The 21,988-nt window shown below is 40.9% G+C and overlaps 1 protein-coding gene across 7 annotated transcripts in view; it reads left to right on the top strand.

Moving 5' to 3' along the window:
- The window catches only part of CACNA2D3 (calcium voltage-gated channel auxiliary subunit alpha2delta 3), a 1,033,852-nt gene that overhangs the window by 482,911 nt on the left and 528,953 nt on the right, over nt 1–21,988 (top strand). The window lies entirely within an intron of this gene.

Below are 21,988 nucleotides of genomic sequence, written 5' to 3'. Positions count from 1 at the left end.
CTGTCTTCTTCCAAAACTTCTCTTCCCTTTGGTGTCTCACTTGCACAGCCAAAGTAGAGTTGTGTTTTCAGTGTGTTCCTGGGTTGCCTGCAGGATTTCTCGGAAACCTCAAGCAGTTGGATACGTTGTGTGATCTCCATTACCACCTTCTGGAGAACCGGTGGCTAACCCTCCACAATGGCCCTGGAATCTAGGGTAGCTTCTCAGTGACCTGGCTTCTGTGGCGTCTCTGGGGCAGATCAAAGACTTCAGAACAGCTCAAGCATGCAAAACGATTGTTAACTGTTCTCAGTTCTTCCACAGCTATGTGTTCTCAAAAGCCCAGCTTTTACATCTTTTTCCAAAAATCGTACGTGGCATTCATCCTCCAGAGCAGTTGAAAGCTAATAGACATTCTCATTTTATCCCACCCCCGACTACAGGCAACTCTGTTGCTAGATGAGTTTATCTGAATTCCATTTGCTTAGACCTTATGAAGTGAATAAATTTGAATTAATGTGTAGCTTTCTGAGGAGAAGGAAGTGATGCTTGGAGGGGTTAAGCAATGTCTGTGTTAGTTTATATAAATGGATCTTTATGAGTGCAAACGTCCTCATACCACGTTACCATATCAGGTCTATTGGTTTATACAAAATTTTCATTAAGTGATGCTAAAATATACACTTGGGGATTTCAAAAATGAGTTTTTCGTTTTGAACAGCCATATATTTACGTTTCTTTGGGTTGCGTTGGCGGATTAAATATATTCTCCTTTTTAGAGCGAACACTTGGGAGAAATATGCATCAATAAGTATGTAAGTTATAACTCCAGTTCCCAACAAACTGCATTTGCTGTATTTGGTAACTCTCCAATGCTGTTTCTTTCCATAATAATTAGAGCAGAATTGAGATGCCATAAAAGAAACTCCAGACTTCGTTGTCATTTGTTGGAGGGGGTGGGGGAATAAGAAGCATTTGGCTTCTTTGTAAGTAGAAATTTTTATTATTGTATTTGTATTTCTAAATGACTATGAATAGGACAGTGGTGGGTAAACTCATGAATGTTAATCTGGCTATAGCTTCTGCTTTGATAACATTTAGTTATTCCATCCTTTATTACACTCTTATAGATGTTGATAGTTCAACAATTGGAGCTTTTAAACTAATAGAAGGCTTTCAACCAAATAGAATGCCTTCATTACTAGTGAGCGGGGAGATCTGAATGTGAATTGAGGTGGTTTAAACCAATCTCATATTTTTATAAAAGACTGATACCCATAGAAATTATGGGTTTATTTTCAGTTTTCTTTGATTTGAATAAACGAGAGCAGGAATTTATGTTATTTCTCATCTTTTCACATGCCTAGCCCGAGGCCCAACTGCATTTGTCAGTATAACAAACCTGAAATACTGGGGTTAGTTTATTTTTTTGCTTATGTAAATGCCACTGTGTGTCCATGAGCTTCCAGGGCATTTCTCTTCCTGAGGGAGACTCAGGGACCCAGGCACCTTCCATTATGTTATCTGGAATATGAAGCTACTGGAATTGCTATAGGGGGAAAAGACAGTCTGTGATACCGAGCTCTCTCTCAAGTACTTTAGATATTGAGTGACACTTGGTCACATCTATTCACCACCCATTGGCCAAACTACTTACATGGCCTACACAGACTATAAAGGATGCTAGAGAATGTAGGAGATTACATGGGGGTACTCAGCACTACTGTTTCAAACAGGTGCCTAGCAAAGGTTAACTGAGAGAGCAAATGAATGAATCATGAGTCCCGTTAAACTGCCTGGCAGTTGGAGAATGCTATTGCTATTTTAAATTGATAGAGAAGGGACTGAAAAACACTGGGCAAATGTTAACCTTAAGGGGAGTTTTGTGTATATTTGCATCATCACAACCGCTGTAAGATTTGGTTGCCGGTTTGAAGTCTAGATAGCTCGACTATGCCCCACCATGATTTTTTTTTTCAAGGTACCCACAGAGGCAGCCTGAAAAAACTCCCATTTTTTGATCCTAGAGGCCTCTAAAGCAAATAGCATCTTGTAGTGTATTAGGTAGAAGTGTTTTAGAGCCTTGGTAGCGTGCCTGGTAGGAATGGACCTTGTTAAGGTTACAGAGAAGGTTAACCTCCATTGACAAGATGAAATTGAAGTCACTTTCTCCTGCCACAGAGCCGTTCCCGATCTGTATTGTCAGCACGGAAGAGTTTATCCATTTTCTCTAAAACATTATCTCAAATGAAGTGTCAGAGCACTAAATGGATTTACCGCCTTCCCTTATTTGTTATTTTGATGTTCAGTTTTTTTTTTATTCCATTTATTTATTGTCATATGAAGTTAAAACAGTAACAGAAATAAACAGGGAAGGCTGGGTGAGGAAAAGCTCACAACCTCACAATCATCCATCTTATTCCTGAGTAATTGTTGCAGAATCCTTAAGGAATGTCCTTTTATTTAATTTCTTGTTTTCCCTTTTTTGACTCAAGACCTCTCATTTCCTCAACTTACTATAATTCAAATAGGTCAGTTCACTCAAACATATTCAGAACACTCATTAAATACAAGAAAACGTGTGATGTAGGTATGTTGTGAGAACTGCATCCTCTTCCATGATACCTTGTTAAGCTGGAATTCTGGGAAGTAGCCCAGAGCAACCAAAAATGGCGTAGGTGTTGGACTTGGTCACGTCAGGTTTCCTAAGTAGCTTTTGCCGCCTCCTCGCTGTGGGTAGCTGTGGGACCTTCAAGCAATTACTTAATTGTGCTGAGTTGCAGTTTCCTCATGGGGTAAGATGGTACAGGAGAGTGTGAGAAAGACCTTAAGAGACCCAAAGCAAGGACACAGTATCGTACCTGGGCACATCACCCTCCAGGTAGCTTCACTTAACACTGGTATTTTATGAAATGACACAGAACTTACTGTGTGTTGAAAATATAACATTGTTTTCTAGATTTTGCAAAATTCTATATACCCTCGATGTGCCTAGAAAAGCTCATGGTTTCTCTTCATTCCATTCTTTACCCTGATCCTCCAAATATCCCCACCCCAAGCATACACTAAGTCAGCCTTTGGGAACCCAGTACTACATGTTAGGCACACCAGTACTAACTACACTTGTTGAGTTATAATTTATTTTTTTCTTTATCTGAGAAGCAGTTTGTAAATGGCTAGGTAGTAATGGGAAAGACATTGTTATAATTCGTTACCTTGGAAACTGGCAGTGGATGTCACCTCCTTTTGCAGTGTGTATGCTGTGGCCTTGGATATCTCATCCCCTAATTAACATCCTGTGAGAAATGCAGAAGTAAATCATCGGAGCAACTGGACCACTGTGATATTAAGTGCTGGAACATTCTAAATTGCAGTACTAATCTTCATAATGAGGCCACATATTCTGTGTTTCTCTTTTCATTACTTCTTAACTCTTCTGAGTAAGAAGAGCAAAGTTATCATGATATGTAGAGATTAGGGACTGATCATTCCGTACTTAAATTGAGCTTTATGATGAAACTTTTTTTAGTTTATTGGGAATTGTGAGAGTTCCTTTGAGAAGAACAACTTAGGTAGAGAATTTTAAATATAGTTTAATACTACAAATAGGCAGCCCCCCAAATATGGATTTGTCTTAGAGGCAGGACATATTGTCGTGCATAAAGCACATGATCTAAGACCCAAGTACCCTGGTTGAGTCTTGTTATTCCATATTTTACTACTCAGTTATGTATTCAAATTCGTAGGTGATTTTTTTTTTTTTTACTTTAACCAAGAAGTCTGCTTATTGGACACTGAAGGAGCTCATTATAGGATGATTAGTCTTGTAAGCTGTTTTGCTCATTTGGACCTAGAGGTCACATGTTCTTATTGAACCATCAGTTCTTGAGTGTGAGCTATAAAATGATCAATTTTTTTAATATTTATTTTTGAGAGAGAGAGAGACAGAAACACAAGCAGGGGAGGGTCAGAGAGAAAGGGAAACACAGAATCTGAAGCAGGCTCCAGGCTCTGAGCTGTCAGCACAGAGCCCAATGCGGGGCTCGAACCCACGAACCATGAGATCATGACTGACCGGAGCCAAAGTCGGGTGTTTAACCAACTGAGCCACCCACATGTCCCCAGTCAACGATATCTTACGGATGATTTCATGTACAGTATGTTAGCTCAGTAAGTCCTTGTAAAACCTCTATAGCGTAGTATAGTATACAAGTTTTGAGGTCTCTGCCAGACCAACAATGACCACTCCCCCTAATAGCCCCTTCATTCATGCGGGTGAGCCCCAAGAACCATGTTTGTATAGCTTGACCTCATCACCCTTTCACCCATCCCAGGACCACCGTACACATGGTGACCCAATTACATTCCCTCACCTTGGATTTGGGAATTCGATAAAAAATTTCAGTTTATCCTGAGCTCATGTCCGAGTAGAAAGATGGAAACATGAAGAATCTATGGGTCTTACTCTGCTCTGTGGGCCAGTGGCCAAGAAAGCCTGTCTGTAGAAAGAAGACTGGAAAGGAACAGAGAGGAGAAATGAGAGACCTTGGCCCAGGAGTTTGGAGGCTTTCTTGATTCTGGTTCTAGACTTTTCCTGAGGCCTGGCTGCTTTCAGTCCCTTGAATTCCATCAAGCACTTTTATATCATAGGATAAATTTTGTTACTTCTTAAAAAAAAAACACAAAAAACTAACATGAGTAGATGTTTTTTGTTCCTCACTGAGACTCAGGGAAGTCAATCTTATGGAGAGTTAATGTCAGCGTTTCTGAACTCTTGGTCAGGGCTCCAGCAATCCAAGTCAAATTAGAATCAAAAACCAAAAGGGGATCTTTGATTCACTTATTTGGAAATCCCAAGATGTGACGCTGCCTCTAGGCATGACTAGAGTCAAGGATTTGACCAGAATCATTTGATCAAACTTCACTCTTCCTTTGCTCTATTTCTCTGTGGCTTTATTCCCAGAAGACTGATCTCTATATGGGGCTGTGGATGGCCACTGGCAGCCTGAAGCAGCAACACTGTGACCTGTGGCCCTTGCTAAAGGGTGTGGGGATGTCAGTCTCCCAGTGACCATTGCACTGCCTGAGAAAGGACTCTGATGGGTCAGCCTGGGTCATATGCTGGAGTGTGACAACCCCCTTGATTGACCTCTCCCCCTATGTCCGAGATCTGGGGTTCCATTACTGAAATACGGGAGAAGAGATGCTGAACAGACCAAAACATTCTTGTTCATCACATTTGCTGTTTTTTTCCTACCTGAAAGATGATGTTCATCTGTGAGACAGACTCCCATATGCAGTTTTTCTCCTCCAGCTGTTGGTCACCTCCCCTCCCTCCCACTCAAGAAGATCAATCTAGATACATATAATTGCAGCTTATTATTCAGATAACCTTAAATCTACTCTAACTAATTAGAAAAGTCAGTACTTTGCAAATGTGAGTTCTCCCATCATTAGTAGTAACAAATGTGACACATCTCACAATTGCTGGGGGCACACATCCTGGGGTGGAAACCCCTGCTTTCAGATGGATGTTATCTGGACCCATCTGAGATTGATGGTGAAGATAACACCATCAATACCTTTTTTGTATCAATCGATACCTTTGTATCAATACCTTATTTGACACAAGCCTATGTATTCAAAACACTTTTGAGTGCCTGCCAGCAGCCAGACATTTTTGCAGGCATGGGGCTTCCAGCTATGAACAAGATAGAAAAAGTCACTATATTCATCTGGTGCTCAAGCTTTTAATGGGGGATGATGTACATAAACTTATGAACAAATAAAAAGAACCTCAGATATTGAGTGCAATAAAGAAAATAAAACGGGGGTATTGGGCCTGTTGTTGTCCAATATGGTAGCTACTACCCATGTATGGCAATTTAAAATTTAGTGAATGAAATGAAATTTTAAAAATCAGTTCTATGGTCACACCAGTGACATTTCATGTGCTCAGTAACCACAAGTATCTGGTGGCTATTATATAGACAGTGCAGATATAGAATATGTCCATCATTGCACAGGGTTCTGTTTCACTGGGCTTGACGGTGACTGGAAAGCTATAGCTGGGGGGTTGCTTAGGAAGGCTTGCTTCAAAGCTGGCATTTATGCTTGGAACTAAAGCCACCCTAGCAAAGGTCTTAGGGGATAACATTCCAGCCATAGAGGACAGTAAATGTAAACACCCTGAGATGGAAGTGGTCTTGATCTTGGCTATTTCAAGATCCAGCGATGGCCAGTGTTTCTGATTGAGTTAGGGAGGCAGGGAAGAGTTAGATCAAGTAGCATCTTGGGTTTTATCCTGCACCAATGGAAGCCATTGCTTAAGCATTGACAAATTTAATTTCTGAAGAATCATTCTGGCTGCTGATGGGAGAGGGGAATGGCAAGGTTGGAGGCAACACATAGAAGGCCTCCAGAAATCATTTGATGAATGAAAAGAATGATGGAAGGGCCCAGCCACACTGAGGTGTCCATTAGTCTGACATCTCCTTGCAAGGGCTTAGGCCCTGATGGAGCTCATGGAGGTGTTTCCAGCATGGTGTCAGACCGAGTGGTCAGCCAGATAAGCCCTAGAGGGTCCTGGGTCCTTAGAGCATGTGAGTTCCTCCAACAGTACCCCCAGTCTCTCAAGGCCAGTGCTTGGTTCACTGGTGGCTGCTCTCAGCTCTTCAAAGCTCCTATCCTGTCTTGGGGACCACTGTAGGGCATTGCTTCCATGGGCCATTCATCCCTTCTTGTTCCTTCATTTATCTTTACTGAGTACCTGTTGTGGGCCAGGCCTTGTATTTGGTGCTGGGATTAAAGTGGCACAGGATAAAAACACAATGGTCCCTGCAGACACAATTCTCACACTGTAGATGGAGGCTGTCTCAACCAGATAATTATGTGGGTAATTGTGTGATGACCCTGGGATAAGTGCTATACATAAGTGGTTCAAGAACACCCATCAGGGGGTCCCCAGTCAGAGAGGTCGGAAAAGGCTGCACTGAGGATGAGATAATTGGGCTGGATTTCAGGAGGAATGAGGATTCTCTAAGTGGCAGCTGGATGGAGGGAACAGCATGGGCAGAGGCCACATGGACCATGGAGCAGTGGATTGACTAACAGACCCGTGAGGCTGGGTGGAGGGAACAGAGACGAGGGGGTGCTAAGTTGGGGGGCTGGGCAGAGTGGGTAAGGGAGGACCAGCTGGGAAGCCCACCACTGGGGAGTGAGAGATGATGGTGTTCTCTCCTTGCCTTTTCAAATGCTTCCCTCTGCCCTCTGTCTGCCAGTCAGCTCCACCTGGTAGTGGCTTCTACCATCTGTCAAAACCCTGTTAGCTGGAACTATGAAATTACCAATAAACAGCGGTGTTTGACCTACAAAAGAAGGCAGCTTTATACAGCACAGTCCTTTACTGTGAGTCAAGCTCTGAACTGAGTGCTGTTTCTTTTTTGCCCCTCTGTTTATTTATTTCTCACAACGACTCCACTGTAATGTGGGTGGTTGTGATCCCGTTTTACGGATGAAGTAACTGAGAGATTGTGACTAAGCAGCAGAGCTGGGACTCGAACCCAGCATGCTGGAGTGAAGTGCTCCACTCCAAGTCTCTTGAAACTAAATGCCAAGTGGCCAACGAGCTTGCAGGAAGAAGCTGCAGTCCAAGGCCTGCATAAGTAGCTTGTGAAGCAGGCCGTTAATACTCGTTCGTATTGGAGTATTCTCAAGAGGCCAGAGATTCCAGATGGCTGGGAGACGCATATTCATTATCTGTTTTTTTTCAAACAACTGTGACACTTGGGGAATTATAAATGAGTTAACGTAACATTAATACCTAGAAATATTCTGGAACAGATCATTAAAAAATCAATTTTCACACATGAGGAGAAGATGAGATTATTGAGTAGTAACCAGACAGCACTAGACCTTTGGAGAGGGGCACACACGAGTAGCGATAGATGTCACTTCCCCACAGGATACACATGCACTGGGAGTTTGGTATTTGCTTGGCTCATTTGGAACTAATATTCCTAGTAATTTTTATTTTTTAATCTAAGTTGTAAAAATCTGGCCATCATCCCAGAGCAGAGAAGGGGGGAACAATGAGGAAAAGATGAGAGAACCAAAACATATTAAGAGCCTGCTCTGGGCACTGTGCCCATTGCTTTTGTACATTTTATCCCATTCAATCTGCAGAAAGTCCTAAAGAGGTAGGTATCACCATTGCCTTTTCACAGACAAGGAAACTGAGTGGTAGAGACATTAGAGTGCCCCTAGGAAGCAAACATGGTTTCAACCCGGGCATCAGGCTCCAAAGCCCCTCCTCTCCTTGCTGTACCCGGCTGGTTTCCTGATTCTAGAACAGAGCACAGGGTGAAAGCCAGACAAGAGGGGTCCCTGGGACAGGAATCAGGAGGCCCACCCAGATTGCTTCCCTAGCTGGGAACTAAATTCCAGGCAGGAAGTGGGAAGGCTCTTCCCAGGGGCTGGTGAAACATGAAAATGTTTCCCTAATTAGTACAGACGAGGAGTGTTGTAGCCATTCACTCATCCTACCACCTGACCTAGGACCTCCAGGCAGTGTGTTTGTCGGGGATGTGGGGGGTGATAAAGGTGCTGTGTCTCTGGGAAGGACAGAAGCTTCAGAAATCCTGGGATGCATGGGTGTTGCCTGCCCTTAGGGGGGTTACCACCCCAAACAAACCCTCTAAGGCCTTCCAGAGGAGCAAATACGATGAAGAGCCAAAACTGCCACTGATTTCCTGACTGGGGAGAGGAGATTAGAGGACGCAGGGTGACTGGGGAGGAGAAAGGTGTCACGGGAATGGGAGAGCCCTGGATCTTGCCAGTGAGGTTCAGTCCTTAACAATAGCTGCCCTTGACTGAGCTCTCTCGCCTGTGAGAGGAGCTTGACGTGTAGCTGGTAGGAATTCACGGTCGCCTCACTTTACAGGTGAGGAAGTTGAAGCACATAAAGATCAGGTAGGGAGAGATGGTGATGATTGGGTGGATGGGTGATGACTGGCTGGGTAGAGACTGAAACCAGTGACCGGGCCAAGTGGGAATGTGCACAGAACAGGAACCCAACCGGGCTGGAGGCGCACATCCATGTGGAGCCTGGGTGCTGAGGCAAGTCTTCCTCGTAGATTCTTAGAGGTAGGTCCTTGATCATCAGGATGTGATGAGTGTACCATTTAGGACGCAGTGCTTGCAAGTAACAGAAGCCCACTCAAGTGAGCTTAGGCCAGCCTCAGAGTTTATTATAGTGACTGAGGAGAGAGTGCCTTAGGGAATCCCAGGGCACTGCTGCTACCTGCCCGGAAGAGTTGGGGACTGGGGCTAAAGCCCAGAGGGCTGTGTGGCAGGAGTGGGATGACGGGCCATTCGGTGCAGGAGACCAGGTGCACCAGGCGGGCGGCTGCCTTTCAAAGAACAGAGTCTTTCAAAGCCCAGGGAAGGGCTTATTCTGAGGGTGGCAGGGTGGCAGGAAACCACTGGAGAGTGACACAGTCTGATTCACATTTCTAAACGATCACTGGCTGCTGCCTGGATGGATGGTAGGGGATAAGAAGCTGGCTGGGAGCCCAGCTGATAGGCAATTGCCGCAGTCCATTGTGAGGGGACAGTCACTGTGACGGTTAATTTTATATGTCCGTGTGACTAGGCCATGGTGCCCAGTTGTTTGTTTGGTCAAACGTCAGTTCCAATGTTGCCGTGAAGGTATTTTTCAGATGCAGTTACCATTTACAGTCAGTAGACTTTGAGAAAAACAGATCACCCTCCATAATGAGGGGCACCTCACCCAACCAGCTGAAAACCTCAGGAGCAAAGACAGATTCCCTGAGAAAGAAGCAATTGTGCCTCAAGATTGCAACACGAAAACCCTGCCTGAGTTTCCAGCCTGCCCAGCCTGCCCTGCAGAACCTAGACTCAAGACTGTGGTAGCTTAACCTACAGATTTTGGATTTGCTAGTCAAATGAGCCAATTTCTTTAATAAATCCATATCTCCCTCTTTCTCCCAAGTTCTTCTTTCGAATGGTTCTGTTTCTCTGGGGAACCCAGACGAGTCCATTCACTTACTCATTGGGTACTTACTTTTGCTTGACCATGTGGTCTGGGCCTAGGGCTGGATCGTACCAGTTGGAATTGTCCTCAGGATCATTGGCAAGTAGGTGAGAGGGACACAGGCCCAGCTTCCAGGGCGTTTACAGTCGGTTGGCTCGACAGGACACACGCATAGGAGACAACTGGAGAACTTTATAGGCAGGATTTAATTTAAGCCAAAATGTGTGGAGCAGATACTTCCCGCCCATGAAGCAAGCCCTCTGTGGTGGGGCCTTGTAGTTCTGTTATGCAACTTACCCCGCAGGAAGGGGAAACGGAAGTCACCCTTGGAAAGAGTGTGTCTCAGCCTGGGCTGCACATTGCGATTGCTCGGGACAGGCTGAAAAAATACCGCCTTGGGACTCAAATGTAATTTCCCTGAGGTTTGGCTTGGACATCTGGATGTCGAAAAGCTCCCCAGCTGGAGTTGAGAAGCACTGCCTTAGGACATCTAGACTAGAAGATTAGGTCCCTCTCACCTGGAAGGAGTAAAGAGCGAACTGGGGCAGGGTTCAGGAAACTACATGTCCTACCAGCTGCCTGTTTTTGTAAATAAAGTTTTATTGGAACCCGGCCACACCCATTTGTTTATGGATCGCCGTTGGCTACTTTTGCTAAAACAGCAGAATTGAATGTTGTGACAGAGACTGTCTGGCCTGCAAAGCCTGAAATATTTACTATCTGGCTCTTTACAGAAACAGTTTGCCAACCCCTAAACTAGGAAGGGATGCATTTTCAAGGATGTGGGTGGTGTGGGAGAGGCTGGGCCACCCTTACCAGAAAAGCATACGGTCTTTGTGTTGAGATACAGCCTCAGAAGCCTTCGCAATATATACAGGCAGTCACCACCAACCGGTTGGAGCGCTCACACCAACCGAAACCTTTTTGTCCTCTAGTGATATTTCCTGTTGAATCTGAAACTTGACTCTGCATGGTGACAGGAATCTAGTTGAAATCAATGAGAAGGCCTGAGCTGTTGGATTCTATAGCTGACAGAGTGGTAGAGCAATGAATTCTTTTCCCTGGCAGGGGTGATGTCAGAACTGAAGTGGACATGTTCTGTGACAGTGTATTGAAGGAGAGGGACTCTGCCAGAAGGGGGATGCCCAGACCGCCCCCGGGGAAGCTGCAGGCATGGTTGTGGAGGTATCACAGAGCTCCTGCCTTGTCCTCCTCATCTTATGGTGATCAGCACAGACCAGCAATTCCAGCCCCTTCTGGAATCACCTTTACCCCACTACTCTGGATACTCTTTCCTGTTTTAATTTGTGACACGGGTTGTGCAACGATACGACGTGCGGCTCCTATAGCTCCCTGCTGAGAACATTCCGTAGAACCACAGGGCCTGGAAGAGCCAACTGCAAAGATGTGTCTTAGGAAGGTAGCTCCAGGGAGAGGCCTGGTGACCACGTGGATTCTGACGTTGGTCATTCGATCAGTTATTCTGCCAACAGGTGCTAGGCGCTGGGGATACAACAGTGAGTAAACACAGGTTCCTGCCGATGCAGAACAAGTCCCATGGGGGAACCGTGTTAGTGAAACATCGCACAGGTACTTGCAAAGGGGTAAATCACCCTGGTAGATGCTGAGAAGGACACTTACGTGATCGGCTGTGTTTGAGGAGTGCTGTAAAGGACAGCTCTCAGCTCAGATATTCAAAGTGCACATAGTATACTTTCAGAATGAGTTAAAGGCCCTGAGAAGTCCTGAAATGAAGAAACCCCAGTTCTTCCTGTGTTTCCCAAACTTTGCTCACCATGGTGCACATTAAAATAACATTCCTTATGAATAATCCACGGAGTGGCTTTCTGTGGCACAGGTCATCATTTGGAAATGCTGCTTTGGAGCACTGCTGAGAAATTCTACACCCAGGGGTACACAAAATGAGCCACTGAGATGCCCGAGGAGGATATGTCACTTTTTTTCCTGTTCACTTTTATTTTTATTTGTGCAGTTTGTCTTATAACGTTCATATGTTAGTATAATAGGTGGTAGGTAGTACCCATGAATTATGAATGAATATAGAGGCAGATCTTACTCAAAACTTTTTTGAAAAAGACTGCATTTTTAGAGCAGTTGGAGGTTTACAACAAAATTGATAGGAAGGTGCAGAGATTTCCCCTACACATCTGTTGGTGCATAACATCCCCCATTATCAACATCACTCACCAGGATGGTACATTTTACCAAGGATGAACCTGCGTGGACACCTAATCACCCAAAGTCCATGGTTTACTTTGGGATTCACTCTTGGTGTCTTACATTTTCTGCATTTTGACAAATGTTTAATGGCATGCATCTTTCATTAAAATATCATACAGACTATTTTCAATGTCCTGAAAAACCTCGATGCTCTGTTTATTTATCCCTTTCCACCCCCTTTCTTGGCAACCACTTATCTTTTTACCACCTCCAGAATTTTGCCTTTTCCAGAATGTCATATGGTTGGAATTACATAGTACTTCTCAGATTGGCTTCTTTCAATTTGTAATGTGCATTTAGGTTCCTCCTTGTCTTTTCATGGCTTGACAGCTCCTTTCTCTTTAGTGCTGAATAATATTCCATTGTCTGGATGTATCACGGTTTATTCTTCTCCTGAAGGACATCTTGGTTGCTTCAAAGTTGTGGCAATTATGAATAAAGCTGCTATACACATCCGTGTGTAGGTTTTTGTGTGGACGTAAATTTGCATTTCTATTGGATCCATGCCAAGGAGCATGATTGCTGGATCATATTGTATGAGTATGTTTAGTTTAAAAACAAAACAAAACAAAACAAAACACAACGCCAAACTGTCTTCCAAAGTGGCTGTAGCATTTTGCATTCCCACCAGTAATGTAAGAGAGCACCTGCTGCACCATGTCCTTGCCAGCATTTGGTGTTGTCAGCGTTCTGGATTTTGGCCATTCCAATAGGCAAGTAGTGGTGTCTCGTTGTTTTAATTTGCATTTCCCTGATGACATATGATGTGGAGCATCTTTCTACATGCTTTCTTGTCATCTGCTTGTATCCTGTGTGGAGCTCTTTGTTAAGGTCTTTAGTCCATCTTTTAATCCAGTTGTTAGTTTCGTTATTATTGACTTTTAAGAATGTTTGGTATATGTTGGGTGACAGTCCAAATCACACGTGTCTTTTGCAATTGTTTCTTCCCAGTCCGTGGCTAGTCTTCTCATACTGTTGACAGTGTCATTCACAGAACAGAAGGGAGTTTTTCGTTTTAATGAAGTACAGTTTATCGATTACTTTTTTCATGGATCGCGTCTTTGGCGTTTTACCTAGAAAAGCATCACCATAGGCAAGGTCATCTAGGTTTTCCCCTGTGTTCTCATCTAGGAGTTTTATAGTTTTGCATTTTATATTCAGGTCTCTGATCCATTTTGAGTTAATTTTTACGAAGGGTCTGTGTTTATTTTTATGTTATTATTTTTTAATGTTTTATTTATTTTTGAAAGAGAGAGAGAGACAGAGTATGAGCAGGGGAGGGGCAGAGAGAGAGGGAGACACAGAATCCGAAGCAGGCTCCAGGCTCTGAGCTGTCAGCACAGAGCCCAAAGCAGGGTTTGAACTAATGAACCAGATCAGAATCTGAGCCTAACTGGGACACTTAACCGACTGAGCCACCCAGGCACCCCTGAAGGATGTGTTTAGACTCATTTGTTTGCATGTGGATGTCCCGTTGTTGCTGCACCATTTGTTGAAGGGACTGTCTTTCCTTCTTTGTCAAAGATCGGTTGACTTCCTCTGTGTGGATCTATTTCTGGGCTCTCTCTTCTGTTCTGTTGATCTTTGGCCAATACTGATGTCTTGAGTACTGTCGTATTGTAGAAAGTCTTGAAGTTGGGTGAGTGTCAGTCCTCCAACTTTGTTCTTGTTCAGCATGGTGCTCAAAATTTTTATTGAAAGAAATGCTTGATTTAGTCAAGCTGGAAATTTTTTATTTCAAAAATTTTATTTTTTCCTTTGAAGAGTTGGCAAACTACAGCCTGCAGGCCAAACCTTTTTTTTTTTAATTTTGTAAATTTCTGGTAAATAAAGTGTGAATGGAACACAGACAGGCCCATTCTTTTATATATTGTCTGTGGCTGCTGTCACGTTACAATAGCACAGTTGAGGAGTTGCAGTAAAGACTCCATAGCTGACAAAGCCTAAAATAATTACTACCTGACCTTTTACAGAAAAAAGTATGCTTACCCCTGCCTTATCGAATCACGTTTAGACACCACTGCTTTCTGAGCTGGTGCTGTGCTGGGTTCTGGGGAACAGCACACCCACCATTTTGCCCCTGGTATATTTTACTACATTTTGTCCCCTGAGTTAGTGTCCTTTTTACCCCCTCACACTTAGTAGGCTATCAGATTTACTCACAAAAGAACTAATTTACTTTGACTCCATGGGTTACAAGGGATTCAGAAATACTGAAATGGATTAAACATTATCTTTTCCTTGATCAATATGGACAAAGCCACTGAGCCCCATAATTAAGCGATGAATTCGAAGGGCCAAGAAATGATTCTTGTTTGCACTGAGTCAGGCTTTTCAAAATCAATATGGAAGGACAAATGGATTTGGGGAGGAGGCACGGAACCCCCAGTCATCGGTGGTGAATGATGAGCAACATTGAGTGAAATCCTGCCTGTGCATCCATTCTTTCTTCGTTTGCATTCTGGGCTGTGTGAATTATTCATTTAAATGGCAGTTTAGAAGCTGCCTCCAGAGAGCCTTGTGCAGGAACCATGATTGCACTGGCCTTCACCAAGCAGCCTGAGACTCTGTGTGTTAATTTAGCATTCAGTTATAATGAAACAATGGCATTGAAAGCTTGAGTTTTTAAAACCATTGTAATATTATGTGAAGAACTTGGGTCTGTGGAAGGTTAAGATCTCAATTAACATGGAGCTGTGGGAGGAATCTCCACTGACAAGTTTCCTACAAAGCAGAGCCTTTCAGAAGAAGGGGCCTCCCCTTGGTGCAGGCAATTCATGGGCTAGACAAGGTGTTTCTGCTTGGTAAGGCATTCCCTGGATTTATGTTTCAGCAGAAAGGTATGATTTCTTTTGTTTCTGGGTGTTATATCATAGTAAATTATGTTTCAAAAAAATCGTCGTGGGTGGAACTTATTAAACTGAGTTTTGTTTCTGTAAAGCTTTTTTCTTTTTAATGTTTTATTCATTTTTTGAGAAAGAGAGAGACAGAACGTGAGCGGGGGAGAGACAGAGAGATGGAGACAGAATCTGAAGCAGGCTCCAGGCTCTGAGCTGTTAGCACAGAGCCTGATGGAGGGCTCAGACTCTTGAACCACAAGATCGTGACCTGAGTTGAAGTTGGACACTTAACTGACTGAGCTACCACCCCCCCCGCCTTAATGTTAATGTTTTTGTAAGTTTTGTATTTAATAATTTAAAAAATTGAAGTCTTTGTGACTTAATTTTTTTATTGAAACATAAATTCTATACAATAAAATACATAGTTCTTTGGCATACAATTCAATGAGTACTGACAGATGAATGAATACACCTGAGTTACCCATACCTCATCAAGATATAGAACATTTCCAGCAATCCACAATGTTTTCTTATGTCTCTTTGAAGTGGTTCCCCACCTTCCTGCCCAGAAGCAACCCATGATTGTTCTTACTATTGAGTAATAATTTTGCCTGTTTAGAACTTCATATAAATGGGATTGTACATATGTTCACTTTTGTTTCTGGCTTCTTTCACTCAAAACGTTTATGAAATGCACCCATATTTTGAGTATATCAGTAGTTGGTTCCTGAGTAACAATCCACTGTATGAATGTATCACAGATTTGTTTATCTTTTCATCTGTTGATGGGCACTTCTAGTTTTGGGCTATTGTGAATGGCGCTTCCATGAACATTCACACAATATTTTGGTGGCTGTGTTTCCATTGGATAGATACCTAGGGGTGGAATTATTGGATCGTAGGGTAGATACATGTTTAACTTTACAAGCAATGGCAAAATGTTTTTCCAAAGTTTTTGATATATCCGTGAGCAATGTATAGGATTTCGGCTTACTCCACATTCTTGTGAACATGTAGTATTTTCAGAAAACTTAATGTTAGCTCTTCTAGTGGATGCAAAATTGCATCTGGTTGGTGTTTTATTTTGCATTTCCCTGTTGACTAATCACGTTGAACACACTTTGGCTTGCATATTGGTCATTCAAATACCTTCCTTTGGAAGGTGTTTACCTCTTTGGCCTTCTATTTTCACTGATGTTTAAATTATAGGAGTTCTTTACATATTCTGGGTATAAGTCATTTGTCAGATGTGTATTATGAATTGTTTTTCCTCAATAATGGTTTTTCTATTTGTTTTATATTGATAATGGATTTAATGATCAAAAGTTTTGAAATTTTTAAAATCTAAATTCTCAATTTTTAAAAATGTTTATTTATTTTTGAAGGAAAGAGAGACAGAGCATGAGCAGGGGAAGGACAAAGAGACACACACACAGAATCCAAAACGGGCTCCAGGCTCTGCACTGTCAGCACAGAGCCCAACACGGGGCCCGAACCCCGAACCGTGAGATCATGACTCAAGCCGAAGTTGGTTGCCCAGTCAACTGAGCCACCCAGGCGCCCCTAAATTCTCAATTTTTAAAATTATAAGTGCTTTGTATGTCCTAAGAAACCATTGCCTACCCAAAGGCTACAAAGATATTTATCATTTTTTGTTTTTAAGAAATATTATAGGTTTAGCTTTTCCATCAAAGTCTATCATCCATCTTGAATTAATAATGTGTGTGTTGTGAATTAGGGGTGAGGATGTTTTCCTATGGTTAAGTCACTTGTTCCAGCACAATTTGTTGAAAATATTTTCCCCATTTAATAATGTAGGTACCGTTATTGAAACTCAGTTGACTGTATGTGTACAGCTTTATTTCTGGACTGTGTTCCATTGATCTGTTTGTCTATTCTAATGCCAATACCACACTGTTTTGATTAATTAGGTTTATAGTAAGACTTAACATCAGGAAATGTGACTCTTTGGATTTTTTCTTCTTTTTCAAAATTGTTTTTGATATTCTAGATCCCTTTCATTTCTCTATAAAATTTAGAATTAACCTGGAAACTCCTAGAAAAAGACCACTGAGATTTTGATTGTGATTTCATTGAATTTTTAGATCAATTTGGAAAGAATTAACATCTTAATACCAAGTTTTCTAATCCTTAAGTAAGGCATCTCTTTTCATCTATTTAAACCTTTTAAAATTTCTCACAGCAATATTTTGTAACTTTTAGTATACAGGTATTGCACATAATTTAAAAGATTTATATTTAATTTTTAAATGCTTTTTATCCTATTGTAAATGTTATTGTTCTTTGAATTTCAATTTCCATTTGTTCTTTGTTAGTATATTGAAATACAATTGATTTTGGTCTATTAATTTCCTATCCTGTGGCCTTGCTAAAACTCACTAGTTGTAGTAGATTATGTGGATTCCTTAGGGTTTTCTACATAGACAGTCATGTCCACAAATAAAGACAGTTTTTTCCTTTCCAATTCCTATGGCATTCATTCATTCAAACATTCATTCATTCATTCATTCATTCATTCATCTTACTGCAATTTCCAGGACCACCAGTACACTGTTACATAGATGTAGTAACCCATCCTTGCCTTGTTCCTGATCTTGGGGGGAAAATATTCAGTGTTTCATCATAAATATAATGTTAGCTGTAGGGTTTTTTTTAAGATGCTCTTTATTAGGTTGAGGACATTTATGCTATTTCAAATTTCCTAAGAGTTTTTAGGATGAGCAAAAATTGAATTCTTTCAAATGTTTTTTCTGCATTTATGTGGTCATGCAATTTTTTCTTCTTTATTCTGTTCATGTGGTGAACTGTGTTGATTGATTTTTCAAATAAACCAACCATAAATTCCTGGGATAAATATAATTTAGTCATGATGTATTATCCTTTTAATTGTAGTTGGATTTGATTCAATATTGTGTTAGAATTTTTACATCTAGGTTAATGAGAAATATTGGTGTGTAATACAGTTTTTCAAATATTCATCTCTGATCTGGTGTCAGGGTTATGCTGCCCTCATTAAATAAGTTGGGAAGTATTCCCTCTAATTTTCTGAGTGTATATCAGATAGTTTCTATTTTTTCCCTATATATTTGATAGAATTCATCATTTAAGGCATCTGAACCTGGAGCTGTTTATATTAGCTTGGCTAGTAATTGTGAATTTACATTTTTGTGTATATATAGAGCCAGTTATATTTTATATTTCTTCTTGTGTCAGTTTTGGTAGTTTCTGTTTTTCAAGGAATTGACATTTAACTCAAGTTACCAAATATTTGCATAAATTGGTTTGTAATATTTCCTTATTTCATTATCTGTAGGATCTATTATAGTGTTTCCTCTTTTATTCCTGCTACTGGTATTTTGTACTTTCTTACATTTTTCTTCATCAATATAGCTAGGGTTTAAAATTTTCATTAATCATTTTAAAAAACCAACTGATGGGGCACCTGGGTGGCTCAGTCAGTTAAGCGTCCGACTTCAGCTCAGGTCATGATCTCACAGTTCGTGGGTTCGAGCCCCGTGTCGGGCTCTGTGCTGACAGCTCAGAGCCTGGAACCTGCTTCAGATTCCATGTTTCCCTCTCTCTCCGCTCCTCTCCTGCTCACACTGTCTCCCTCTCTCTCAAAAATAAAATAAACATTAAAAAAAATTAAAAAAAAAAAAACCAACTGTTGATATCATTGGTGTTTTTTCGTTATTTTTTTTTTCCATTTCATGGTTTCTCCTTTTATCTCTTATTTTATTCCTTCTTTCAACATTGAGTTTCATTTCTTCTTCTTTTTCTTTTTACAGGAGTATCTTAGACTATTCATCTTAAAGTTTTCTTCTATTCTACTATAATCTTTTAAATCTGTAAATTTTTCTCTAAACTGTGTTTTAGCTATATCTCACAAATATTGATATTTTTTCATTGTTTTAAACTATTTTCCAGTTTCCCATGTCATTTTCTTCCTCAACACATGTATTATGAAGTAGTGTGCTGTTTAATTCCCAAATCTTTGGGGTTTCTGTAGACACCATCTTTTCTTAGATATCATTGATATTTTTCATATATCGTCTTCTAAAATTAGCCCATTATTAGCAGAGAACATAATATGTGGATTTCATTCATTTTAAATTTACTGGGACTTGTTTAGTAGGCCAGTGTGTGATCTGGTAAAAAAAATATGTGCTCTGCAGTTATTAGGTGCAGAGTTCTATAAATTCAGTGAAGTTATGTTGGTAAATAGTGTTGCTACATGACCACCCCGCAATAAATGTCCTTAGCACTGAGTCTTATCAAGCCTCCCTGGTGAGCAGCATTTCAGATGTTTGTCACAGCTCAGCACTGGAAGAATTATGCATCTTATGTGATTGCACCAGGAGAGAACTCTTGAAAACCTGAATGTGGATTCCTCTGCACTTTGCCCCCTGTAGTTAGTCTCTTCTGTTGCCTGATTTTGCTTTATATCTTTTCACTGTAAGGAATCTTTTCAAAGAAGCAACCTTTGATTTTATTCATTTTCTCAATTGATTTCCTGTTTTCAATCTCATTGACTTCTGTTCTGCAAATAAAACAAAATTATTTCTTTTCTTTTGGTTGTTTTGGATTTAATTTGCTCGCCTTTTTCTAGTTTCCTGAAGTAAAAGGTTAGATGATTATTTTTCTTTTCTAACACATGTGTTCAATGCTGTGAATGTTCTTTTAAGCTCTTACTGCATTTCACAAATTTAGTAAGTTGTATTTTAATTTTTGTTCAGTTTAAAATTTCTTGAAACTCTTTTTTTTGACCTGTGTATTACTTAGAATTGTGTTCCATAATCTCCAAATATTTTGGGATTTGTCCAGCTATCCTTCTGTTATTGATGTCTAGTTTAATTCCAGTATAATATAGAAGCAGACATTGTGTGATTCCAGTACTTTTAAATTTGTTAAAGTGTGTTTTATGGCCCAGAATGGGATCTATCTTGGTGGTTGTTCCCTGTGAGCTTGAGAAGAATGTGTAATCTATTGTTGCTGGATGAAGTATTCTATACATGTCAATTAGATCTCCTTGATGGGTCTGTTCAGTTTAACTATATCCTTACCAATTTCCTGCTTGATGGGTTTGTCAGTTACTGATAAGAGGGGTGATGAAGTATTCAATATCATTGTGAATTCATTTATTTCTTTTTGTGGTTCTGTCAGTTTTTACCTCACATATTTTAACACACTGTTGTTAGGTCTATACTCTTGAGAATTGTTATGTTTTCTTGGAGAATTGATCCCTTTATCATTATGTAGTGCCCATCTTTTTCCCTGGTAATATCCTTGCTTTGAAGTCTGCTTTGTCTGAAATTAATATGTCTACTCTGGCTTTCTTTTGATTAGTGTTAGCATGGTATATCTTTCTCTGTCTCTTTACTTCTACTCGGTCTGTTCTTTATGTATAGGGTGGGTTTTTTGTAGATAGCATATAGTTGGGTCTTGTGTTTTCATCTACTCTTAGCAGTCTCTGCGTCTTAATTAGTGCATTTAGACCATTCACATTTAAAGTGATTATCAATATAGTTGGATTAATATCTACCATATTTGTAACTGTTTTCTATTTGTTCGTCTGGTTCTCTCTCATTTTCTGTCTTCTACTTTTTTTTTTGCCTTCTTTGATTGTTTGCCTATTGATTTCCTGTTTTCAATTTAATTGAGCGTCTTATATGAATTAGTATTTCTTCTCTCTTAACATACAAATTATACTTCCTTTGAATATTATTTTAGTGGTTGCCTGATATTTTGCAATATACATTTACAGCTAATTCAAGTCCACTTTTAAATAATCTTGTATTACTTCATGGGTACTATAGGTAGCTTTTAACTACCAATATTCCCAGTTTCTTGCTCCTGTTCCTGTAACACTGCTGTCATTCATTTCACTTATCCATAAATCCTATTCACTTACCTTAGAATATCCATCTCTCTACTTATATTATCCATCTGTTCTTATCTATTTTCTAAGTTTTCCATTAGTGCCTTTAGCATATTAATCATAGTTGTTTTTTTAAATGTTTATTTATTTTTGACAGAAAGAGAGAGAGAGAGAGAGAGAGAGAGAGAGTGAGAGAACAAGTAGGGGAGGGGCAGAGAGAGAGGGAGACACAGAATTCGAAGCAGGCTCCAGGCTCTGAGCTGTCAGCACAGTGCCCAACACGGGGCTCGAACCCATGAACTATGAGATCATGACCTGAGCCGAAGTCAGACACTTAACTGACTGAGCCACTCAGATGCCCCATTAATCATAGTTGTTTCAAATTCTCTGTCATAATTCCAGCCATACCTACCATCTTGGAATACTGCTCAGTAGATAAGAGCACAGACTCTGGAAGTAGAGTGCCTGTGTTTGAATTCTGGCTCTGCTCATCAGGTGTGTAATCTTTGACAGGATATGTCAGTTCTTTCTACTTTAGTTTCTTCATTGGTGAAGTGGGAATACTCACAAAACCTACTTCATAGAATTGAATGAGTTAGCATGTGAAAAGCACTTAGAATAATGTCTGCCACAAAGTAAGCATTCTGTATATGTTAGATGATGCTGATAGTGATGGTGACTATGTTGATGATGAGACAGCCATGTATACAACACACTAGCACACTCCCATCCAAGGGCCATTCATTGCCTGGGATCTCTCCTCTGCCTGGGGTGCTTCCCTTCAGGTGCCCACACAACCTGTTCCTCCTGTCCGTCAGTCTTTGCGTGAGTGTCACCACAGCACTGAGACCTTTCCTGAACACCGTATATAAACACGCAGCCCTTCTGCTACTGCTCTCCCCCTTGCCCAGTTTTGCTATTTTCTGTAGCAAGTCTGGTTACCTGACCAACTATAGGTTTACTTACTTTTTGTTG

This window comes from Acinonyx jubatus, chromosome A2 (assembly GCF_027475565.1).
Source record: "Acinonyx jubatus isolate Ajub_Pintada_27869175 chromosome A2, VMU_Ajub_asm_v1.0, whole genome shotgun sequence".
Classification (NCBI taxonomy): domain Eukaryota; kingdom Metazoa; phylum Chordata; class Mammalia; order Carnivora; family Felidae; genus Acinonyx; species Acinonyx jubatus.
Note: the sequence above shows the minus strand (reverse complement) of the source record. Positions and strands in the feature narration are given on the sequence as shown.